This window comes from Protopterus annectens, chromosome 1.part2 (assembly GCF_019279795.1).
Source record: "Protopterus annectens isolate FY-2018-M chromosome 1.part2, PAN1.0, whole genome shotgun sequence".
Lineage (NCBI taxonomy): Eukaryota > Metazoa > Chordata > Ceratodontiformes > Protopteridae > Protopterus > Protopterus annectens.
In genome coordinates, this window is record NC_056727.1 from 1105362728 (window position 1) to 1105388494 (window position 25767).

Genomic DNA, 25767 nt, shown 5'->3' on the forward strand with positions numbered 1-25767 from the left:
TTTACTGTACTGCAGTGTCAGTAATCTATCTACATAGCGTAGGAGTAAAATCTCCAACCTTTTGCATCAAAGGAAGTAATGCTACCTGTTGTACTACTAACACTACTTTACTAGGGATTAAAGTCCTAGAGTTGCTACCAATAGCATATAATTATATATGGCTTTCTAATACAGTGGATGGTTAAGCAGGCTGTAGATAGATGTGCGTTTCTGTGTGCTGTTTTCCCATTCTAAAAGACATAATCAACATGAATTAGTTATTCTCTGATGGCTGTGCTATATCCCAACAGTACATTAGTTACCTGGATAGATGCTCTTTTAACTTTTTCCTTTATGCTGTATGCTGTTTCTGATGCCATTGGAGAGAAACTGAATTTAAAATACAGTGTCTGTACTTTTTTCTTCACTAATTCAAAATGTAGAGCATTTATCAGCTCTGACTAAGCTTTGTCAATACTGCACCATAGAAATATATTTAAAAAAGAGGTATTAACAGTGACAGAAGAAGTGTGTTTGTTTATGTAAAATAGAAATATGATTAAAGCCTGTAATTGTAGTCTCCTGGGGAAAACTGCATTAATTGTGTAAGGAAATGCAGAGATACTTCTGATTTACTGTTGCCTGTAATCCCATGAAAGCCATGAAACTCAGCCTAGAACTGTGATGAGAACCAGGTGCAAAAAGTTAGAAGTGATATGTGAAATTGTGTGTTTATTACTGCTGTCTTTACTGTATTTGAGAAAACTGAGTTTATTATCCCAGTTTCTGTAGAAAAGAAATAATAAACAAAAACATATATGTTTTGAACTGAATGTCTGAAAAGTCAGTCTTGTTTAGAACTTGCTATGGAAGCATATACGTAAGTTGCTCTCTGTAGTCTGCCTTGTGTAGTATTCTAGAAACTTAGTAGTTAGGCTTCAGTATTAGATGTCTTCTTTACATATTCTGTCTGTGCAATTAATTATTTTTCTATTTTTTTTTTTGTAAATATGTTTACATTTGCATATTTAATATAAGCACTGTTTAAATTACTTATTTTCTAAGTATTTTTTTTTCATTTTGACTCACTTCTATCTGGTATTGAATTAAGTGTTGTTGAATATCAAGCACAGTATATTATTTAGTACTGTAGGTTTGCAAGTTACTAGTATTTCACTTTTAACTGGCCAGAATGTTCTGCACATTGCTATCAGTATTACTATTATTATTATTATTCATTTTTTACTTTAATGCTTTAGAGCTTCAAAGTAGCTATCTAGCCCTGTGGCACAGAGGGATAAAGCCCGGATTGCACTCCAGATGACTTGTGTTTGACTAATGACATGGGCACTGGAGGGATCAGTGGGGGAGGATGGGAGTGAGTAGCCAACACTGGCTAACCCTTCTTGGAAGGAGGGAGTCAGCATGGCTGGCTGCATTGATAAAACCTGCAGTAATACAATTTAACTGGTCTGCAAATGATCTTGTCATGGTCTCTAGTACAGAGTGAAACCTCCTCACTTCATCTCAACTCTCCAGATTTTTGCCTCATATTTTTGGTCTGTTCTTCATAACATTTGTGATTTTCTGGCAAATCACTAGGATGATCTGATGACTGAAGTCACCAAATAATGACATACATTTGGGTTTCCGACTTCAAATACTTCAGAAATTGTAAGCTAACGCAAATCCTGTTACTCTAGCAGCTTTCTAAGTTTATAAGAGCAATATTTAAAATCCATCCCTATTTTTGGGTCTTTGTCTCCCCATTATGTCAGGCTTTGTCCAGCTTTCTTGTGCTAAGAAGTTGAGAGGTATGACCAGTTGTCAAGGATTTAGTTGAATAGGGTCAGTAATGAACTCTGTTTTATATGGACTGGGAGCCTATATCTTAGTCCAGGGATCCTTTGGGACTCATATCTGTCTCTTCAGCACAGGACATTATTACTGAGGTTGTACAGTGTGGCCATAGCACCTCTACCTGTCCCGGTGCCATGCTGGTGAGGAAGGAGCACTGCAATGTTTTGCTGGTGCTCACAAAGTTGTGTGTAGACAAGTTTTTTTCCAGCATTTCCTAGAATGGGAAGAATAGAGATGGGCCTAAAGCCATTGATAAGTCATTGATTGATGGGTTCTATAGAGAATGCCTCCTGTGGTCTGACTGACAGGTCTCCACAATTGCAAGTTACCTGTTTGCATTGGAGACATGGGTGCCAAACCAGGGATGAATTTCCATTTTCCCATCCAATTGTCCAAGTTGAACTTGAATTGGGTTAGGGAGGAACTCTACTTCACATGGATGGGGAGCCTGTTCCATAGGTGGGATAGTCTCTGGGATGCATACTTATCTCTCCAGCAGATCCTATTTATATCATAGGCAAGGTTTAAGTCTTTAGAATGGGTAATTCTGGTACTGTTTGCTTTGTGGATATGCAGGAGGTCCATCAGAGGGTGGTCTGACAATGCCCTGTATGCCAGGCATAGATCTCCCCTCAAAATCCCATAGAAGACAGAATGCAGGGATAGGGTTTTGAGGCTGTCTGCATAGGACATATTACTTACACCCTGTATTCTTTTAGTGAGGAACCTCTGTGGACATTCCAGTTGTTTGATATGCCTATTTAGGTACATACAAAAGGGAGCATTGTATTCAATGATAGATCTAATGAATGCCGAATACAGTGGAACAATGACTTCCTCAGACTTAGATGCCATGCCTTTGTTCATAAGTTGCGCAACATAGAATGAATTCCTCACCACTGTGGACACACGATGATCAAAGGCTAGATTACTATCTGTGTGTTAATATTGTTGTTCCAGTTTTTAATCGGGAAGAATGTTTCTACAAGCTCACACTGCACAGAAGACTCATATTTTTATAAGTGGAGAGCATTTTCCAGTTCATATGTGGACTGTACTTTCCAGTCTGTTCTGCGTACTGATTAGTGCTGTTTAACTTCTACAAAAATTGTCATTGCTCCATCTTACCTCTCCCCACTGAAAACCTGACCAACTCTACCTTACTGTTTAAAACCAGCCTGGTCACTTGTGTTCCACTGCCATCACCTAAGCACAATCCCCACAAGCTACTCCAGTGCGACTGTTAATCCTCTACTGTGGTTTTCACCATCTCAGATGTCTCAATGAGGAATGCTAAGACAGATGTAGAGAATGGCACTTTTTCAATTAAATGGTTGGTTAGCAGTTGTAACAATGGTGATCTTGGTTAAGAGATACAAGACATTAGGGGTGTTTTACAAATGTGAGAGTGAAAGACGGGTATGGGATATTTTGACCCCGGACAGTTTGACCCCACTGAAATGGCAAAGCAAGAAAAAATAAGCCACAGATATTTTGACATAAATAAAAAATGTTATATACTGCTTATGCATCCACATAGTTACTGAGAAAATGTCAAAGATTGCCTCAAAAAAAAAAGAAGTTATGAGGATATATAACTGCTTTGCAAAATACAACCACGATCAGGCAATAAAATTTTGGAGATGTGACAAAAAAACATCCTATAAGTGTAAAATGAATAAAAAATTGATTTCATTTAATTTTAAAGAAATTATTTATAGTAGATAATAGATTAGTTAACATAACTAATAACATAACAATAATAACATAATTGTAGATGGATTAGACTGTATTGTGTGTATGTTTGTCTTTATGCTCTGCAATCAAGTCAAGTCCTCTGCAGCACTACACACTATCAATGTTGCTGAAAATCAAGATTGTTTGCATTTACTTATACATCCATATCCACTTTTCTGAGGTTCTGATGTGCTTTGATGGTAGACGGTGGGAAATGGTGAAAATTGCATGTTGCTGCTTGAGCTTTGGTGGCAGTATAAATGTTCAAGATGAAGAAGGCATATTAACCTGAATAAAAATTGATTTCATTTAATTCTAAAGAAATTATTTATAGTGGATAATATAGCAGTTAACATAACATAATATAAAATAAAAAAATATATTTAATTGATGGAAATATATGTTATAAAGTATGTTATAAAGTAACAGTAGTCATAATATGTTAAAACATAACACTAGTTATTATATGTTAAAGATTTAAATGTTATATTTATACTAACCAATGTAATAATTAAATAAAATAAAACTATTATTAAAAATATATTTACAATGAAAAATTAACAGTGTTATTATTGAATAATTGATTAATTAATAACTTAATGATAAAAGTACTTAAAAGAATATATTTGGGGTCAAATCCGAGGTTGAACTGTACACTAAAAAAATCATATATATATATATATATATATATATATATATATATATATATATGAAATTTTATAGAAATGCATTGGGGCGAACAGTCCGGGGTCGAACTGTCTGTGGTTGAATAGTCCTGCTTCCTGAAAAACAGGAAGTCATGGTGAAAGAGACCCAATCATACCTTTCAACTTCTTAGCACAAGAAATCTAGACAAAGCCTGACATAACTGGGGGAACAAAGGCCCAAAAATAGGGACAGATTTTAAATACTGCTCTTTTATATTCAGAAAGTTACTAGAATAACAGGATTTGTGTTAGCATGCATTTTCTGAAAGATATGAAGTGTTAAACCAAATGTGTGTCATTATTTAGTGACTTCAGTCCTGAGATTATCCCAGTGATTTTCCAGAAAACCACAAATTTTATGAGAAAAAGACCAAAAATATGTGACAAAAATCTGGACATTCTACAAATATCTGGACAGTTCAGAGGTATGGACCCAGTGTACACCAAAAACATGCAAACCTTTCGTTACACCTAAATGGATGTGCAGGAGTCCAATGTACAGATACATATGCGCACACACACACACACACACACACACACACACACACACTCATCCAGACAGGTGTATAGTAGTATATGGACCGCATCAATGTGCCCTGTATGATTCAACACCCGATTAGCTAAGCAGGTTTATAAAGAACACTGCAGTGCTCCCCCCACCCCACTGTATAGATTACATTTGGGTAGGCAGGTTTAGGTCATCCCTGTTATGCTCCAGTGTTCACTTAGGACAGCAATTATAAATCCATCCTCAAGCCTTTCTTCTTTTTCAGCAGCATGAAAGCTTTATGGCATGACTGCAAAAATGTTTGTTTAGAATACAGAAAAGTAATTATAATGCAAACGTAAATCTAGAAGATGAAATTCAGTCATGCACTATAGATATAGACATGGAGAATCTGTCAGTGCACTCTGAATGTTAGCACTACTACTTAGTACAAGAAGTGCTATTTACAAATGTCTTTGTACATTGTGGAGTGATTATGTCAATCACCATTAGGTCTTATACTGCTGACATTATTTTTTATGTTTCCAGCTTAAAAATATCTACATACGCGAATTGCCTAGATAGTAAAGCCTTGCTGTGTCTAATTATGATGGCTGCCAAAAAAAGCAATTACTAGAAAATGGAAATCAAAGTCTAGAGCAACTTTACTAGAAGTAGTGAATATAGTAACAGAGATGAAACAACTGGAATTGGGGTCTTTAGAAAAGGGAGGGAGTAAACTACACAGGAAAAAATGGGAATTGTGGGAACAATATATGCAGAGCAGGAAAGAGATTTAAGATGCAGGACTTGAAAGAGCCATATAATGCTTAATTGACAATGACTGGATAGATTATAAGTGATATATAGTGTTTGCAACTACAGTTGTTTCAGTGGTGTCTGTGATGCATACTGTTTGCAACTAAAGTGGTGTCATGTTATTTGTTTTTCATTTGTATAAATGTAAGATTGCCTATGTTATGTGTGAAAATTTAATAAAGATGTTTGTTGGAAAGAAAAAAAAAATATCCACATATATATCTTACTAAGAAAAGTTTGCAAGCCGTTTGTTAACATTCAACCAGTTAACTGTATTTACTGATAACTTTTTCTTTCTAATTCAGCTATTCTGATGGTTGCAGAATCTAGGTTATGGCTTTATAATCAAGTTGTACATTAATCTCATTGTGTTTAGTGGAAAAAATGAGCAGGAACAGAAAAAAAAACAATAACAGCTCCTGCTACAATAGAGTAAATGCAGACAAAAAACAACTATATTATATCAAACCTTAGTCATTCAAGTACCGTAAAGGATGTGTGGATTCCTTAGACCATCTTCCACCTCATATTTAGCCCCCTGCCACCGACACTCACGCACACTGCATATAACATAGACAATTGATCCACCACATTATATTGTACCTGTTAAAGCAATTAATTAGGTGTGGTCTGTGGTAAGGATTAATGTGACAATTAAAATTTGCTAAGGAGCTGATCGGAAGTGCTGCTGTGATCTTCCATAGGACACTGGTGCCTCCCTGTGGCTGAGAAGTACATCTGTGCTTTTACAAAATGTATTTGTACTGATGAAATAAAAAAATGCATTATGTGGATACTGTTTCATGCATGCAGACAGTTAAAGGCATGTTCAGTAATTTTAAGACACATTTACAGTTCTTCTTTAGGTACTTATTCAGTCTTTTGTTGCTCTGTTGCATTTACTATTAATAACCATAGAGCTTTCAGCCTTTTATCACCAGAATCAAGGACAGAGCCAAAAATAATCAAGGGCAATTTTTTTAATATTAACACTACTGAATGTACGAGTTGACTGAATAAGAGGACTTCAATTACCATGCATTTTCAGTAGTTAAAGAAGTCTGTGACCTCAATGGCTGCCATTATTTGTAAACTATCATATTTTCTAAAACATATCACATATTGGATTTTTAAGAGGGACAGATTGAAATTCTGAGTTAGAATCAGACAAATCCCTGAAAATTAGAGCCATTGACAGGCTTGTAGCTGCATGAAGATATCAAACAAAGAAAAGATTTGTGGCCCTATTATTACTGAACATAAAGAGCCAGTATGCAGAGCAGACAAATTAACAGGCAATAGATATACTAGTCTGACTTGCTATATTGCACTTATCGAGAAATAATTTTCTCTTTGACAAGCACAATATGCATCATGATTATAAGATAACATTTTGAATATGAATCTGCTCATTAAAGATCAAACATGAGGGCACACCAAGGAAAACAGTATGTACATCCCAAATATTTCAGAATTGTGGCTTCCAGTTTGAAATTTGTTCTCATACAATGACAGAAGCAACAGATGGACCTGTGTAATTCCATTTGTTTTCTATACCTCCTTACTTAAGGAAAAACATACCTCAGACCTGAATTTACTAGAATCACTCACCATTCAGCCCAATATCATCCTCATGGGTGATTTCAACTGCCCCTCCATTAAATGGGAAGCATACACGACCACTAGCATGCAGGCTGAAAGGTTTCTAGACTTTGTCGATATAAATACCCTGGAGCAGCTAGTCTGCACTTCCACTAGGGGTACGAATATCCTAGACCTGGTACTCACAAATATGGGAGAGTATTGCACCCCTCCCCCAAGTATAATGTCCTCACTGGTTAGATCACAAGGTGATTTCCTTTGAACTAAGTATAAAACTAGAACCCCTACCTAACCCCAAACCTTTAAAATCTTTGACAGAATATGCACAACAGAGCAAAAACTACATCATTAGTCTAAACAAGAAAATCAACGATAAACTACCCCACCATCAACTGGGAAAACTACTCATGTACTAACTCATGTACTAACTCATTTGCTCAACGCTTTCTGGAATTCATAAATTCCAGCACTCTGGATCAGCTTGTCCACCCCCACCACAGGCAGCAATATCCTGGACCTGGTCATTACCAGTATGGGCAACCGATGTTCCACACCAGAGGTCAACTCCTTGCTGGTCAGATCCGACCACAAGCTAATCGCCCTAGACATTAATATTCCACCCCCACCCCCCATTAAGGAAACCACCGTAAAAAACTTCTCCAAAGCCAATTCATGCTTCTTAAGACAGAAGTGGAAAGCTTCATGACATCCATACAGACGGAAAATAGAGGTACAACTGCTGAATCCTATACAAATGCATTGTATAGGCACATACACAAGTGCATGGATCGTGTCATCCTCCAAAAAAAGGAAGCCAATCTAGTGGTCCCCTGCCATAAACAAACTCTACAACAGAAGGAAGAAGCTGTTGCAAAAAAGAGTAAAATCCCCTGATTGCAGGAACTTCCTGGTCATCCTCAGTAAGAAGCTGAGATCCCTCATAAAATCCTCTAAAGCTAGTTATGAAAATAAAATTGCCACTGATTCTAAAAACAACCACAAAGCATTCTACAGCTATGTCAAGAATCTCAATGGTGACACTCAGATCTGCTCTGAGCTACAGCACAATGGCACTAGATATAGAGAACCAACTGATATTTCCATCATTCTGGCAGATAGGTTCAGTGCAAACTTCACCCCCCCAAAGGGTCCATCACTATAGCGGAAGAATGCAAAGCCCCTGTAATCATGGCTGCACAAGTAAAGACCGCACTCTCCAAAGCCAAAAACACAGCATCCATGGGACCTGACAACATCCCAGGCTGCATTCTGCATGAACTACAGAATGAACTGGCACCCCACCTAAGTACCATGTTCAGTCATAGCCTCACTTTAGGCTTTGGGCCTACTGAATGGTGTACAGCAATGGTTATACCACTCCACAAAGGGGGCACCACCACGGACCCCAGAACTACCGCCCCATTAGCCTGATGAGCCTGGTCTGCAAGGCCATGAAATGCATCATCTTGGAGCTTATAAACAAGGACATAGGTAACCTCCAAACTCTGGACCCCATTCAGTTTGGTTTTGTAAAAGGTTGGTCATGTCTCCTAAAACTGATTGACTTCTTTGAAGCAATAACCAGAGCCGTGGACAAGGGTAAGGTGGTGCACACAGCCTATCTTGACCTCGCCAAGGCTTGTGACACCATCCCCCACTCTGGAATTATAGATAAACTCACTAGACTGGGCATAAATCCCTATGTCAAAAGATGGGTGGCCAACTGGCTCAGTGACAGAACCCACACAGTGAAAGTAGCCGACTCCAAATCCAACTTCAGACCAGTGACAAGTGGAGTACCACAGGGCTCGGTCCTGGATCCCCTCCTGTTTGGCATCTACTTCTCAGAAGTCCAGGCTAATACAGCAGGTCTTTGGCTAATGAAGTTCGCAGACAACTGCAAACTAGGTGCCATGATAGAATCACCTAATGATATGGACATTCTACAAAGAGGCCCCACTGAGACTGATGCTTAGTGTAAAAGTCATGGCTTCAAGCTCAATGCCAAGAAGTGCATTGTCATCCTCTTTGGAAAAAACACTGTACCCATGAACTACCACATAGGCGTTAGCCTACTAAATACTAAAAGTGTGATGAGACCTTGGGACACAGATGGACAGTAGTCTCTCCTTTGATAATCACATCACCACAGTAGTCAGGAAATCCTTCTATGTGGCACACCTCATCACAAAGGAGTTCACCTCCAGAAAAAAAGAGGTCATTATTCCTCTCTACTCATCCCTCACCAGACCCATTATAGAGTACAACACCACATTTGGAATGTACCTCGCAAGACATCTGCATCAACTAGAAAGGACACAGAAATTCCTCACTAAGAGGATTACTGGCCTCAAACAGATGCAATACACAGACCGTCTCAAAAAACTCCAGCTCTACTCCCTCACTTATCGCCTACTTAGAGGCGACCTCTGCCTAACATATAAAGCCATGTCAAACCCAGATCTGTTGGACATGCTACACTTAAAGAGACCCCAATCCCTCTGAGCCACACACTCCAGGGACTTAAACCTTGCCACCACAATAAACAGAACATGCTGGAGGGATAGATTCCTGTCCCAAAGACTTCCCATGCTCTGCTACAGACTACCCATTCATGTCAAGCAAAGCTCCTCATTTTCTTTAAGAAAAATCTTGACAAATGGATGGGAAATAGGAAATTCACCCCAGAGATCACTTCTGTGGTTCTGCTAGACAGGGGTGCAGGAAAATAATTTTCTTGGGTGGCGAATGCCAGGGAACTTTTTTGGGTAGGCTTATATAGGCCCCAGGGCCGATAGCCTAGTACCTACCTATGAACCTATGAACCTATTTCTCTACCAGTTATCAGAAGAGAACAGGTTGTCACTGCACTCTCTAAAGCTTAAATATTGCTTTGATGGGTGCCAGCAATATCACAGGATGCCTCTTAAATAGCTTGAAACATGACCTATCAGGCCCACTAGGATCTCTATTTAACCACAGCCTCCAGACTGGCTGTGTCCCCAGGGAGTACAGGACAGCAACGGTCATCCCTCTGCATAAAGGGAGACCATCAACAAGCTGAGACAATTACTGACCCATAAGTTTAACTAGCCTCATGTACAAGGCTATTGAAAGAATAATCATGGACCAAATAAATACAAAAATCTCCAAACACTTTGCTCAACCCAGTCAGGTCATGCCTCCTTAGTCTAGTGGACTTTTTGAGAAAGTCTCCAGGGACACGGACGAGGGTAAAACAATGACATCCAGGGCTGTGTATTATATGAACTACAAAATGAACTGGCACCTCACCTAAGTATCATGTTTAATCATAGCCTCACTTCAGCCTTCATGCCCACTGAGTGGTGCACAGCTACAGTTATCCCACTCCACAAGGGGGGATCCACCTTGGATCCCAGGAACTACCGCCCCATCAGTCTGATGAGCCTGATCTGCAAGGCCATGGAATGTATTATCATGGAACTTATAAACAAAGACATTGGCAACCTTCAAACACTGGACCCTACCCAGTTTGGGTTCATGAAGGGCCAATTTTGTCTCCTGAACCTGAATGACTACTTTGAATCAGTCTCCAGAGCCATGGACAAGGGTAAAGTGGTCCACACAGCCTATCTGGACCTCACCAAGGCCTTTGACACCATCCCCCACTCTGGAATCATAGACTTACTAAGCTGGACATTAATCCCTACGTCACTCGATGGGTTGCCAACTGGCTTAGTGACAGAATCCACACTGTAAAAGTAGCCAACTCCAAATCCAGCTCCAGACAAGTGACAAGTGGAGTACCTCAGGGTTCAGTCCTGGGACCGCTCTTGTTTGGCATCTACTTCTCTGAAGTACAGGCCAACACTAAGGGACTCTGGCTAACAAAGTTCGCAGATGACTGCAAACTGGGAGCCATTACTGAATCCCCAAATGATGTGGATACTCTACAAAAGGGCCTTACAGAAACAGATGCTTGGTGCCAGAGCCATGGGTTCAAGCTCAATGCCAAGAAATGTACAGTTATCCCCTTTGGGAAAAAACATGTACCCATGAATTACCATATAGGTAGCAGTACACTAAACACGGAAAGTTTGATAAGAGACTTAGGGACACAGGTGGACAGTGGTCTCACCTTCGATAACCACATCGCCACAACAGTCAGAAAATCCTTTTATGTGGCACACCTCATCACTAAGGGCTTTTCATCAAGAAAAAAGGAGTTCATTGTCCCACTGTACTCATCCCTTATTAGACCCATTATAGAATACAATGCCCCATTTGGTATGTACCTCTCAAGACATCTGCAACAACTGGAAAGGCTGCAGAAATACCTCACTAAAAGAATCACAGGCCTTAAGCAGATGCCCTACACTGACGGCTTTAAAACACTCCAGCTATACTCTGTCGCTTATCGTCTACTCAGAGGCAATCTCTGCTTAACATACAAGGCCATGTCAAACCCAGAGCTGTTGGACATATTACACTTAAATAAATCCCAAACCCTCAGAACCACATGCTCCAGGGATCTAAACCTTGTCATCACAATAAACAAAACATGCTGGAGGGATAGGTTCCTGACCCAGAGACTCCCCAGACTCTGGAATAGACTGCTCATACATGTCAAGCAGAGCGCATCTTTGGCCCTCTTCAAAAGGAACCTTAATGATTGGATGGGAGAAAGGAAATTCACCCTGGGGATCATGTCAGTCACCCTGCTAGACAGGGGTCCAGGGAAGTAAATAGTGTGGGAAGAAATAGCCGGGGAATTGTTATGGCTAGGCTTGTATAGGCCTTAGGGCTGATAGCCTAGTACCAACCTATGAACCTATGATAATGGCTAATTTTATCCAGCTAATACATTTGACATAATTCCTCAACCAGGTATTATAAGTAGACTCACAAAATTTGGCATAAATTCATGTGTCATCAGATGGATAGCCAAATGGATCATGGATAGAACACATTGTTAGAGTGGGAGAATCCAGATCCAGTAAGAGGCTAGTTACTAATGGTATAACACATGGCTGAGTGCTGGGACCTCTCCTGTTTGGAATATACTTCTCTGAAGTCAAGGCTAATGTAGAAGGCCTATGGCTGACCAGGTTTGCTGATGACTGCAAGTTGGGGGCAATCAGTGAATCTTCCAGTGATGTAGATATCTTTCAGAAGGGTCTGACTCAGACAAATGATTGCTGCCAGAGTTGTGGCTTAAACTATATGCAAAAATGCATAATTACACCCTTTGGGAAGTCAAATACTCCTGAAAATTACAAAATTAATAGCACACCCTAAGAGCTGACCCAGAGGTGAGATAGACCGCAGCCTGAACTTTGATCACCATGTGTCCACGATGTTGAGGAAGTCCTTCTTTGCGGCACAGCTTATAAATGTAAAGGCATGGCTTCCAGATCCAAGGAAGTCATAGTCCCACTGTACTCATCCCTCATCAGACCAATAATCAAGTACAATATACCTTTCAGCATGTACCTGACCAGGCAGTTGCAACAACTGGAACAGCCTAAAAGGATCCTTGCAAAAAAATACAGGGTGTAAACAACATGCCCTATGCAGATCAACTAAAAGCCCTATCCCTTTAATCTAAGTCTTACTGACTATTAAGAGGTGATCTATCCCTAACCTACAAGACACTCTCAAATCCAGCCCTGATGGAACTGTTACTGTGACATGAGCAAAACATGTTGGAGAGACAGATATGTGTCTCATAGATTACCCCTTCTCTGGAACAGGCTTCCTATTCACATCAAGCAGAACCCTTCCCTGACCCTCTTCAAATGCAGTTTGGATCACTGGATGATGAATCATACATTCACTCCTGGGGTGGTGCCCATGTCCCATATGGACAGGGACAGTCTGTAAAATACTCAAAGGCATAGGCACAAACCTAAGGGTCTATATCATGTGGTTGAAAGCTAATAATAGTGAACAACCACAACTTTGAAAACACCAGAACTCAAAGTTGTTATTGTGGGGTCGCTCAACAGTGTAGATAGGGGTATTTGCCCTTTCCTTGCTGTAGTGTGATCTTGGAGTTGGTATATATATTTAGCAGAGGGTGTGGGGGGTGCAGCCCCCACAATTGCAACTTTGAGTTCCGGTGCTTTCGAAGTTGTGGTCATTCGCTATTATTAGCTTTTGACCATGTGATATAGACCCCAAAGCTAAGCCATCCTCTACCCCTTAGAGATCAAACATCATGTAAAATCTGGTAAATAGTGGTTAGGGTTGTAAGGGCTCTTGAACCATTAGCCTTGGAATCTCCTATAAGCCTATAATTCATTTAAAGATCACATGGGATGGAGTCTACTGCAGCAAGCAGGTGATGCATGACAGGGTTAGACCATGAATATGATTCCAGTCCATCTCATGAGTATGCGGTCACACACTAACCTTTATATGCAGACCTACGGATGAGTTAAAGCTGCTAATTAACCTGCCACCATGTTTTGGATGAGTGAGAACAAATCAAAAGACCCACATCTGAAACCCACAAGGGCATGGGTAGAACATACAAACTCCACAAAGAAGCTATCTTGACCAAGAATTGAATGCTAAGTATGGTGAATCAGCAATGCTAACCTCTGCATTACTATACTAGCTAGAACAAGCATCATGATATTTCATTTTGCACCATTAAAGTGCTTCATGTGGGATTATGAAAATCTTGCAACCCCATCCCATAATAAAATGTTAAACCACCTGAAGAAAATTCAGACTAACACCATTTGAAAGGAATGATGCTCACTACAGTGCGGGTCTGCCCCCCCCCCATTCTTAGGTGATGTCCTCTGGGGATTAACTGTCTTTCATAACTCTTACCATTTTGCAACCATTAACAGACTGCTATAAAACCACTTATACGTGAAGCCATTCCTTTGTGACCAGGTTACTCCCACTAGACTAGTAGCCTTTTTTTCAGGGGAGACCCAAGGTGATATTTATACTACTAGAGGTAATTAGGCCAGAGCATTAGGGAACTTCCTCTACTTGTCTTTGTTGTGAGTGGGACACATTTTTCAGGAGCACTTCCTATTTCCATTCCAAGTGCAGAAGTAGCCCAGAGAAACAGGGAGGCAGATGGAGAGAGAGAGAGAGAGAGAGAGAGAGAGAGAGAGAGAAGGAGATGATGGAGAGTTGAGAGAAAAGGAGTAGAAAGCAAATATTGAGACCGGATAATGTGTACAGGATTCCATGTAGATGTTCTCAAGAAATATGTTGGATGGAGACTAGTCAGCAAATGATGGATGAATAATTACAACCTTCCAGTCAGGAGGGTCATAGGATGATTTACTTAAAGAAATGGTGATGCAGAGTGAGCCAGAAAATAAAAGATATGTTTCCTGGCTGAACATTATAGAGAAAATTATAAAAGGATGATGCAGAGATACTCCTGAGGAATAGTGGTGAGATGGAAAAGAAAACATATGCAGAGAAAGTAAAAGAAGGCAGAAGGGAAGTAGTAGAAAAGAAGGTAGAAAAAGCAGAAGAAAATGAAAAACAGAAGTATGTGGCAAGGATTCAAAATAAAATAAAGAAATGGATAGGAAGGAAGTGTTGTCCAATTTAATAGCTTCTTTGGGTGTAAAAGCACATGAGGTAAAAGCATTTATTCTTACTAACAAACAGACATTTTGTGACATTATATTTGAAACTTTTTAATGGAAAATTGTCTTGGAAAATATGAAAAAAGAAATATTATAGCATATGGAATCTTTAAGTCATAAAAGCATTTAACAAGGAAACAAAAAAGAAAATGCATGTACAATTTTGGACATAGGTAGAAAGAGAGACTGAAAGAACATTTGAAAACTTTATGTAAAGAAGTATTGTACATTTCAAAATTTCATGACAAAAGGGGTTTATGGACTGGTGACTGGGATTGTAATGTGTTAAAAATAGAGAAAGAAAAAAATTATATATATATATATATATACACACACACACACACACACACACACACACACACACACACCAAGCATGAATGGTAAATGTTTTTTTTTTTGTTTTTTTTTTTTGTGGAAAAGAAGGACATTTGATAAAAAAATAACTGTGAGAAAAGAAAATTTTATATTTGAGGGGAAATGGAACATGATGCAAAAATGTGAACTGAAATGTTATAAATGTAACAAAATTGGACATTTATGAATGAATTGCAAAAATAAAAATAAGAGTAAGGGAAAATAAAAAGAAAGAGAAGAAATACAAACAAAGAAAAGACATTTTAGAAGCAGTATACATAGAAGAAAAATTAGATGAGAAAAAAATAATAGAGGACTCAGAAGAAGGTTCTGAAATAAATGATAATGAAACATAAATTGGTGGTAGTAAAAGAAAAAATCTATTGGTAAAAGACTAAAAGACAGAGAAAAACATTTAAATGGATAATTACAAAAGAAAAAAGAAAGGGAATGGATAAAAAAGAATACATGATTGGAGGTTGGTATAATGGTTAAGGTATTTGACCCACAGACACAATGTACATTGTTTGATTGTCACTTTTGAGAGGGAATTTGGATAGGCTTAGAAATTAAGAAAGTTAGCCTAGTAGTTAGCTATGAATGTATGAAACTATGAATCAAAGGAAAAGGAAAGATGAAAATTTGCTGTCTCTGCAAATGTGCATAGTGTTAATAATATAGTAAGAGGAACAGGGATTTTGGACTGGTGTAATACATGTGATGTAGATGTAATTATATTAGAAGACATAACATGTTTAACAAATGCAGAAAGACTACAAACAAAAAAACTATGGGGGTGTGGCCAAGATGCCAGTCTGATGCCAATATTAAAGCTTAAATTCTTTTTCCTGCAAGAATAAAAATCACCTTGTCAGAAGGAGAGGAGATCTTTGATTCCCTACAAGAAGCAGTAGAATTTATCCAAATGAAGAAAATACTGTCGGACATATAAGAAATGGAATGGTCATCCCAGAGTTTGAAGAGACAGGCAACAAAAAAAATGGATGTTCTGTGAAGGAAGGAGCAAACAAATCTAAGAAATTAAAGAACAAATGAATTAATTATTTCTAATTTTAAATGCTTTGTTTTATGAATCATAATATATTTGATTCTGGAAAGTCTCTATGCTGTAGGGTAATGTGAATCATTTTTATTATTAACTTTTTTTCCTTTCTATATCTACTTCTTCTAATTACATATAGTACTAAGTATTTAAATAACATTCTCTCTGTGTCTCTCTCTCTTTCTCTCTCTTCTTTCTTCCTATTCTTTTTGTTACCAATGTTCCTTTTCTCTCTTTTCCTCAATATAAGTACTTTATATACTTTTCCCTTTTAAATGACTACAAATTATATATGTCTTCTAATTCTTCACTAATAGCATCTTCTTCTTCTTTTGGATTTTCCCGGTTAGGGTGTGTGTGTGTGTGTGTGTGTGTGTGTGTGTGTGTGTGTGTGTGTGTGTGTATATATATATATATATATATATATATATATATATATATATATATATATATATATTAGGTTCCCTTTTTTTCTCTCTCTCTGGCCTAGTTAACTGGTGGGTAAATGATTGAAATGTTACAATATGATGTCTGATTTGAGGCAGCTGTTGTTATTTCTAAATAGCTGTTTTATATGAAAGGGTTAATTTTTTCATGATGGTGATTGTTTGTGAGGAAACTGGTGGTCTGTGTGACTGTTCTCATTGTGAAGATTCATGACATGCACTGACAAGGCAACTTGAGTGTTTTTTGTCTATTTTTTATTTATTTATTTATTTATTTTTGCTTTCTGTAAACTCTAAAAGCTTCAAGATTTGAATTTCCCACCAAAGATGCTTTTATCTTCACTAGAGACAACTTCTGTTGTGCATGAGCCTATTTAGATACTTTTTAACAAGTTTATGAAGCTGCAGCTTGAGGAAACAACAGTGTTGACTTCATTTGACCTTTTGAACTTGTTAAATGGTTGTACTTAGAATTCTTCTCTCTTGCAATTTTGTTATACTTCACTAGATACTTTAAATGGTAAATAATTAGTTCTGATAAAAGTGTTTAACTCCTTTGAAAATGCCTATATTCTCTTACAAATGCATACATTCTGCAGATTCAATGACACTATTAGTAACTAAATGACATCAAGTGAACTAGCAGCTGGATTAGAAAACTCATTATGCATATTAACATCAGACTTATGTTATATAATTAAACCTATAGTAACTAAACAGAGGGTTGTGAGGCCCCCTTTCTCTCTCTCTCTCTCTGTCTCTCTCTCCCCCCTTTCCTGATGAAAGACGTTAACATAGATATTGTTAATATATATGAGTAATATGTATATAATTGCAAAATATAATAGTCATGTTGTAATGTGTTTTTTATATATATATATATATATATATATATATATATATATATATATATATATATTCAACAGATGCTTACATGAAAATGTTAGACAGATGACTGAAAAAAATGGTTAAATTATCTGATGTCTCTTGAAAAGTCTTGGAAATAATGACAATCTTCTTAACCTTCAGCTTCTAATGTTTATACATACTTTGATCTGATGTATTAGAGGTGCAATTATCATATATGCCATATTCATATAGCTTCAGATATATTGGGCACTCTCATTCTAATGTATATTTAATGGATTCAGATTTCTTTATTTGCTTTCATAATGCTTTTCTTTTTTGTTTTTAGACTATATTCTAAGCAGAGATGGATAATTTGTGTCATTTGGTATTGGAGAGGTGGTGGATGGATGGTTTAGTTAGGTTTTTAACTAAACCAGAAGCTTTATGTTTCATGTAGGTGTTTGTAAATAGTTTTGGGTTTTTGAAAGTAGTGCTCAATACATGTTATGCATCCGTGATAAGTAAGTTTTCAGTAGATTTCAAGTCAACACGGAAGAAAGGTCTTTCAGTTAGTAATAACATACACATTATAGTCAATGGTTTATAAATGTTTATCATTAAATATTAATGGTTTGAACAATAATGTCAAAAGAGCTGGTTTGCTTAAATATATCAAAATGCATAAAGCCCAGATAATCTTTTTACAGGAAACCCATCTATTAAAAAAAAGATCTGCAAAAATACTCATTCAATGGCTATACCATTCTGGCTGATTCATGTTTTAAGACTAAGAGAAGGGGGCACTCTTATACTATGGAGAATACTTATACTATGCCAATAATTATAGATACAATTTCATATAAAGATGGGATGCTAAGCATGGTTATTTTGGAAATTAGTAGTAAGTATTATAATTTGATTAATACATACTGGATACCAGGACTGAGTACTAAATATGTTGACAAATATCTGGACCTGATTACTTTAAATGCAAAAGGGGAAATTATATCAACATGTGATTTTAACTGCCTATTATCAGGCAATGATACTTCTAAAAATGGTAAAATAAAACTAACATATCAAGTAAAGAAGTTAAATGACTTTACAAACTAGATGAACCTTAAAGATATACATGGTCTAAGAGAACATTATTCCTTATTCTATACTCACTATTCATATCGATTTGGTACACAAACAAACATTGATGAGGTCTTTGTATCAAATAATGCATACTCTAAAATAAGTGATGTATCTATAATGACTTGTCCACTTTCAGACCATAATGCTATAAACTTTACATTAACTATGCATACAGATGATTTAAGATTTCTACAGAGAATTACTGCTTACATAACTAAGTTAAATGACTTTAGGGAATGGATAATGAAAGAAATAGACATGTTTATGGAAACAAATGATAATGGTGAAGTGACTGAAACTATACTATGGGACACCTTTAAAGTTTATATATATGGTAGAATAAAATCTTGGTACCTTAAAAAAAAGGAGAGAGTGGGACAAAGGACTTTTAGACTTACAAAAAATAGACAGGATAAAAATGGAAGCAAAACCAAATAACAAAGTAGCACATAATGAAATTACTAAGTTAAATCAAAAATACTTTGTAGTTCTGAATCATAAGGCAGCCATAAACCTAGAAAATTGAAATTACAATCTTATGCTGTAAATCCCAAATATCTACATAAAATAGTGGTAAGATCCAAAAAAATAAACAATCAAAATCTTATTAATGAGATTAAATATAAAAGTGATGGCTCAGTTAACAGTACATCTAACTTAATGGGCATATTAGAAGTGTTCAAAAAAGGGGTTTATATCATAAGATCGAATGCACACAATATCAAATTGTATTACATCAAACAGCAAACATCGAAAGCAGAAAATTATGAAAGCTCAGTATTCTGAACACGGAAACCACTGTCATGCATAGTTGGCCTTCAGAATGCTTACGTCCATGAAACATGCTGAATGAGAGGAAGAATGCCCAAAATGAACCACATCATATCCTAACGTCAGTGGTTAATGTGTACTGGTAACAGTAACGCCCCCCAAACCACTGTCAGTCTGCAGGATAACAAGAAATAATGTAGTCCCATGGAAAAAGACATACAAATCAGACAAGCATACAGTCACAGATATCCCCATGAGAGTGCAATGTTGAAATAGTAAATGCAACACTGTGGAAGAATAAATGAAGGGATTCCACATCTGCTCCCTGTGCACAATGCTGTGACTGAATAGCAACATGGCTGCCGCTACTTCCCCAACCGCCACTCCTGGAATTCTAGGGTCACTGTACAAATTTGTCAAGTCCCAGAAGAGGTCAGGCATGTTAGAGTTGGATGGGTATTTGTACAATGCAGAGAAATCCAATGGAAAGAAAACATACTGGTGCTGTAAAAGTAAGTTTACACTGAAATGTAGGGGCAGGGCTATCACGGAGACTGAGGTGGGCAGGGAACATCTAGTGAAGACAGTTGGTCACCTGCATGCCCCCAGTGTAGCTGAAGTGGAGAACTACTGGGCTTGTCATAGCCTAAAGGAGAGTGCAAGGTGCAGTGCGGGCACTCCAGCATTGCTGTTGGATGATGTTGTCAGTAGTACATCTGCAGATACACTAACATCATTGCCATCCAGAAGGTCCATGCTCCAGCAGATCAATAGAGTTAGGCAACGGAAGATGCGGACATACAAGGTTGCGGCTTCTGCTCTTGGTGCAGTTGACACAACCACATGCACATTGAAACATGTCACATTCCTCCAAGCATGGAGGGCAGACATCCACACAAATGCACATGTGCTAGTGTTTAGCACAGAAGGGAATCTGCGTGACCTGTGTAGTGCACTGATCTGGTTCATGGACGGTATACTCCTAATCAAGGGTAGGCTATGTAGGCAGTTATATACCATCCATGCCTTGGTGAGCTTTGCAGAGTCCACTAAATGTTTACCTCTAGTGTACACACTCATGTCGAAGAAGTCGTATAGGACATACAACTTCCTGTGAGAGTGTCTTTTTGAGCTATTGTCTCTCAGGTAGTTACAGTATAGGGTACAGTACATACTGACAGACAAAAAAGAGTGTCAGGCATAACTTTACGGCCGTGGTCAGCAAGGGATGCTACTTTCATTTCACACAGGCAGTGTGGAGAAAGGTACAGTCCCTTGGCCTAGCAAGTGTTTATGGGAAGGATGCTTCTCTACAGTTGGATGTTAAACAGCTCATAGCCCTGGTATTCCTAAGTGTGGATGATGTAGGTGAGGCATTCAGGTGTATCAGTGAGACATTTCACCCAGATGGAAAGGAGTTGCTGGTGTACTTTGCTGAAGTCTACGTTACAGGCCATCCCAGAAAGCAACAGACCTGGATGGCAGGTGTACAGTGATTCCCGCCGATGTTTCCAGTGGAATTCTGGAATGTTCATGACCTTAATGAACTGTCATTACCCAGGACACAGAATTATGTGGAGGGAGGCACAGGCATCCTTGGTGCCTACTAGGGAGATGCATTGCCGACATACATGCTGTCATCAATGTCCTTGTCAGGGAGCAGAACAGGGTGGATGATATGCGGATACTAATGCACTCAGGTTGCTGTCCATCTTCAAATAAATATAAACACAGGGAAAGGTGGAAGAGGCTAGAGAACATGATCCATGGCAGGTCAGAGTGTACCGCTTTTGAGTTCATACATGCAATAGCTACCCTCTTGACACTGTAGGGTGACAGCTACAGTAGTACGGCATACCGACACCTGTAAATAGTTTAGTCACTGTAAATAGTGTGCATAGAATAGTGTGTGCATAGTGTGGGGATTGTAGTGTGGGAATTGTGGGGATTGTAGTGTCAGTTTGTTTTGTACCAGTATGCCAGTGTGGGATATGTGCCGGCTTCTGCTGTTGCTGTTTACTTTTCGTTACAGTCCATTGGCACATGTGCTAATGTGCTGGTTCATTATATTACTGTTTACGTTGAGCACTTGTTGTTTGTAGGGCATTTGATCAGGTTGCAGGCTTGTCAGTTAATGAGGCGTGGTGTCTGTTTGTTAGTGATGGGTGTCAGGTTGCATGGGTGAGCGGATGTCTAAGTGTTGCTGTTCATGTATTCACTTTTCGACATTCTGAGCTTTCGTAATTTTCTGCTTTCGAGGTTTGCTGTTCGATGTGGTGCAATTCGATATTGTGTGGGTTCGATCTTATGATATAAACCCTTCAAAAACTACTATAAAGATATAAATAATAACACACCACTTTTGGAGACAGATAATGCAATAAATACTTTTATTCAAGAAAATATAACTACAAAGGTGTCAATGAAACAAAATAACATATTAAATAAACAAATAACACTAACAGAAGTGAAAGCAAATAAAAAAAAAAAATAAAAGATAATAAAGCTCCAGCACTGGATGGAATAATTCCTGAACTATATAAGATTTTTCCTGAATATATAATTAAGAAAATGATGAGTGCCTTTGCTATGGTCAAGCAAAAATGTATAACACCACCATCGTGGAAATACTCAATTATCTCCCCCATATTAAAACAAGGTAAGGACCCCAAATGTTGTGATTCATATAGGCCAATTTCATTACTAAACACTGATTATAAAATTTTCATGACAATATTAGCTAATAGTATAAAGAAAATATTACCTAATCTAATACATAATGATCAGACAGGGTTTGTTCTTCATAGAAAAGCGCAAGATAACATTATTAAATTACTATCATTAATAGACATAGCATGCAAATATAAAAAACAACTATTATTGGCCTAGACATAGAAAAGGCTTTTGATTCTATTAACCAAAGAAAAACCCAAAACCAGCAAAACCAACTTCGAACAACAAACAACACTGGTGCTCCAGAAAAACAAGCCAAGGAAATAACGTAAAATAGTTTATTCAATGTTTTCATCTGATAGACTTCTTCAGGATAAAAATATCTTCTGTTTCCTGCTAAGCTGAAAATGTTCATCCCAGAAAGACCAAAAGTGTTTGAAGACCTAGTCTCTGCACTGATTTTTGTTAGAAATCATAAGATCCTTTTTTTGCAGTTTTCCCGCAGCATGGAATTCTCTTCAGAAGCTGGGATGCTGAGTTAGGGGCTGTGAAGCTGGAGTAATCCTCGCAGATTAGCCACTATTTTGGTGATTTTAGGCTGTTTTGCCTGATTTGGTGCGTCTCATTATGCTGACATCAGTGTGTGTTGCAATGTCCTAATGAGAAATGAGGCTTTTGAAGAGAATTCCATGCTGTTTCTAAGTTGTTTAAGCTAATAAAAGCTTGTGGATCATCAGCACAAGGAGATTTACCATCCCAAATTTGTCTCTTGATGAAAATCAGCGGGAAAACTGCAAAAAAAAGGATCTTATGAAGTGGGTCGTGTTCGGGTAAGTGTGCGATTGTGTGGACGTGAGGGTTAGGGTGGGAGAGGTGAGTTATGGTTAGGGTGAGGGTGAGGTGTGTGTGCGATAGTGACTGACCTTAGGTTTAGGGTTTGGGTTAAGGTAAGTGAGTAGATAGTGGTGTATGTACAGTTTAGTGTAGGATTAGATGTAAGATTTTAGGTTTATGTGTGTGGATTGCTGTTTATTTGGTGTGTTTGTGTTGTGTGTATGTGTTTTGGAACAACAATTTTTTTCCTTAGGAATAAATTTGGTGTTCTAAATTTTCAGTCTTATCAGGTTTCGGTTACTAGGTGTCGATATTAGAACATTTAAAGTTCTGAAACTTCGATGTTCTAATATAGACCCTTATATTCCCTATAGCATACTCCCCTGATTGCCTAGATTCTTTCAACATCAATGTGATGCAAAAATTAAAGGAAAATAACTTGATATGCTGGCATCAGTTTATTGAAAATAAGAGTATTAAACCACTAAACTCTCTTTTATGTAGTTTTGTAATAGTCGAGATGGTTGTTTATACACTCATTACGGCAGTTTATAGAAAACAAAATGAGAGTATCAATCAACCTAGAGACTGAATTTTTACCTAGTTTGATTTAGCTTTTTATTATGTGTCTTGAAAAGACAGATAATCAAAAATTAAGTATCTCACCTATCTATAAGATACTAAGAAAAGACACTTTAAAGTTTGACTCAGATTTTTGGAATTACTAGGTAAAGATTAATGGAGAACAAATATCTAATGAATCCAAAAAAATTGTTATTGAATTCTTTGTATGGTACCTCTTCTTCATTATATTGCAGATTGTATATTTCGAAATGTATGAATAGGAGTTTCTATACTCCACATAAAATAAATCTTATACTCAAAAACAGTGAAAGCAAATATTGGAAATGTGATGAATTACTAGAGGCCATCTGGGTTCACATGTTCATTGAATGTAGAAATGTTCAGTACTGGAAAGACTTCAGATATTTTATAAATGCTTTATGGTCTGATTGTCATATTTCTAACCCACTAATCCTATTCAATGTTCTTTTACCTAATGTAATACCTAAATCTCAGATTCAGTAACTCTGGTCATTTCTTGCAATTGCCTGAAAAGTTATTACTTTGAACTGGAAAAATAAACAAGATTTGAAGTTTAAAGATTTTATTAATTTAGCAAAAGTTGTTTGTAAAAAAGAACTGCAAACCATTTGTTATAGAACTCATAACATTACTCATAAAAAAATAAGCTGGCAAAAAATGGAAAACCTTTTGAACAAATACTGATAACTTCTCATGGATAAAATGATTGTTTATCATGGATGAATGTAAATATTGTAAATAGTTTTGTTATTGTTTTATTGTATTTGTTATATGTACATTTGCATATGTTTATAATAAAAAAATAAAAATGTTTTTGAAAAAAAAAATAAAACTATGGAGAGGAAAGATAATCCCCGGGATTCATGAACCTTGCGCCAGGCGCCAGCATAGCGTGGGCGTTATAACGCCAAATATGGCTGCTGAGCGATTCAGGTATGAATCAATTCCACGTGCACTACCGGCGTGCGCCGGACCTGCTCCGCCCCCGGCGTAGGTATGCAAAACACACTGTGTGCGGTATTGCACCATGCAAATGAAGGGAAATAGCGATCCACAAAGTGGCGCAGGCGTAGCGTAAGGGCACGGCAATGTAAACCAAAAAAAAACGGTTTACATTTACCCAAACATGACGAGGAGTAACGGAAGGCTGTCAAAGTCAGGTATCATACAGGTGCAATATGCCAATGGGGAAAGGCACCGAGAATGTCCAAAGAAAATATGCACAAAATGTAAAAATGACATAAATGGCATATGCGTAGAAAGCACAGCAGAACCCCGGATATGTGCACAGAAGTTGCAAAGCAATGAAATAATATGACAATGTCCTAAAAGAGCAGTATAACACACATCAGCTGCACTGCCACCACACACCATAGTATGTATGTAAAGCTTCAACCCCAGCGCAATGGTTGTCAAGGAGTGGCGGCAGTGTTCGGCGCCGTAACCATGTATTAACAGTCAATGCCATGCAAATGAGGCAGATAATAGTGAATCGCAAAAACGGCGCCGGTGTAAGGATGGAGCAAGCGGCGTAGCAGTAGTACACCAAGGAGTGGCCACACGGGATACATGTCAATCTCAGAGGGGTATGCCACTGTAGGAGGAAGCACATTGGAGGCCAGCAAACATGGGCTGTACAATGCACATCACAGCAGCAGGACCGGCGTGTGAGGAAATAGATGCGCTGAGAGTACATAATGCGCGCACAGATGCATGTGCACGAGGATGACTACGAACCCCAAGCCAGTCATGTGACGGCCTCCCCGTCAACAAACACGGATATAGGAAGGTAATGCGGAGAATATGAGGAAATGCGGAAGCAGTGTAATTGGAGCCGCAATGAGCAATCAACACCAATGAATGCAGGAAGGGCAAACGGCGGCAGCTGATAACTCTGCATGCAGACCCCTGCAAAACGGGAAAGGGGAGGCATAGGAATGCAAAGATAGTAGGGGATGTAGTTGAAATGCAAAGAGCAAAGAACCGAAATAGCACAGGCAAGTACAGAGGTAGGATAACGGCGGCGGCAGACAAAGTGCAACAGATGCCATGTGCCTGCAGGATGCACTGCAGGCAATAGTAGGTGCAACGTGCAGAAACAGTAAGGTAAGATGCAAAGCCAAGCCAATGCAGGCAAGGGCAATGTAACAGCAAAGGCAACAGCGTTGCAGTTGCAACGGTAAACCACGGACGATAATCCACAGATACGTTCGCACAGACACACCCAAAA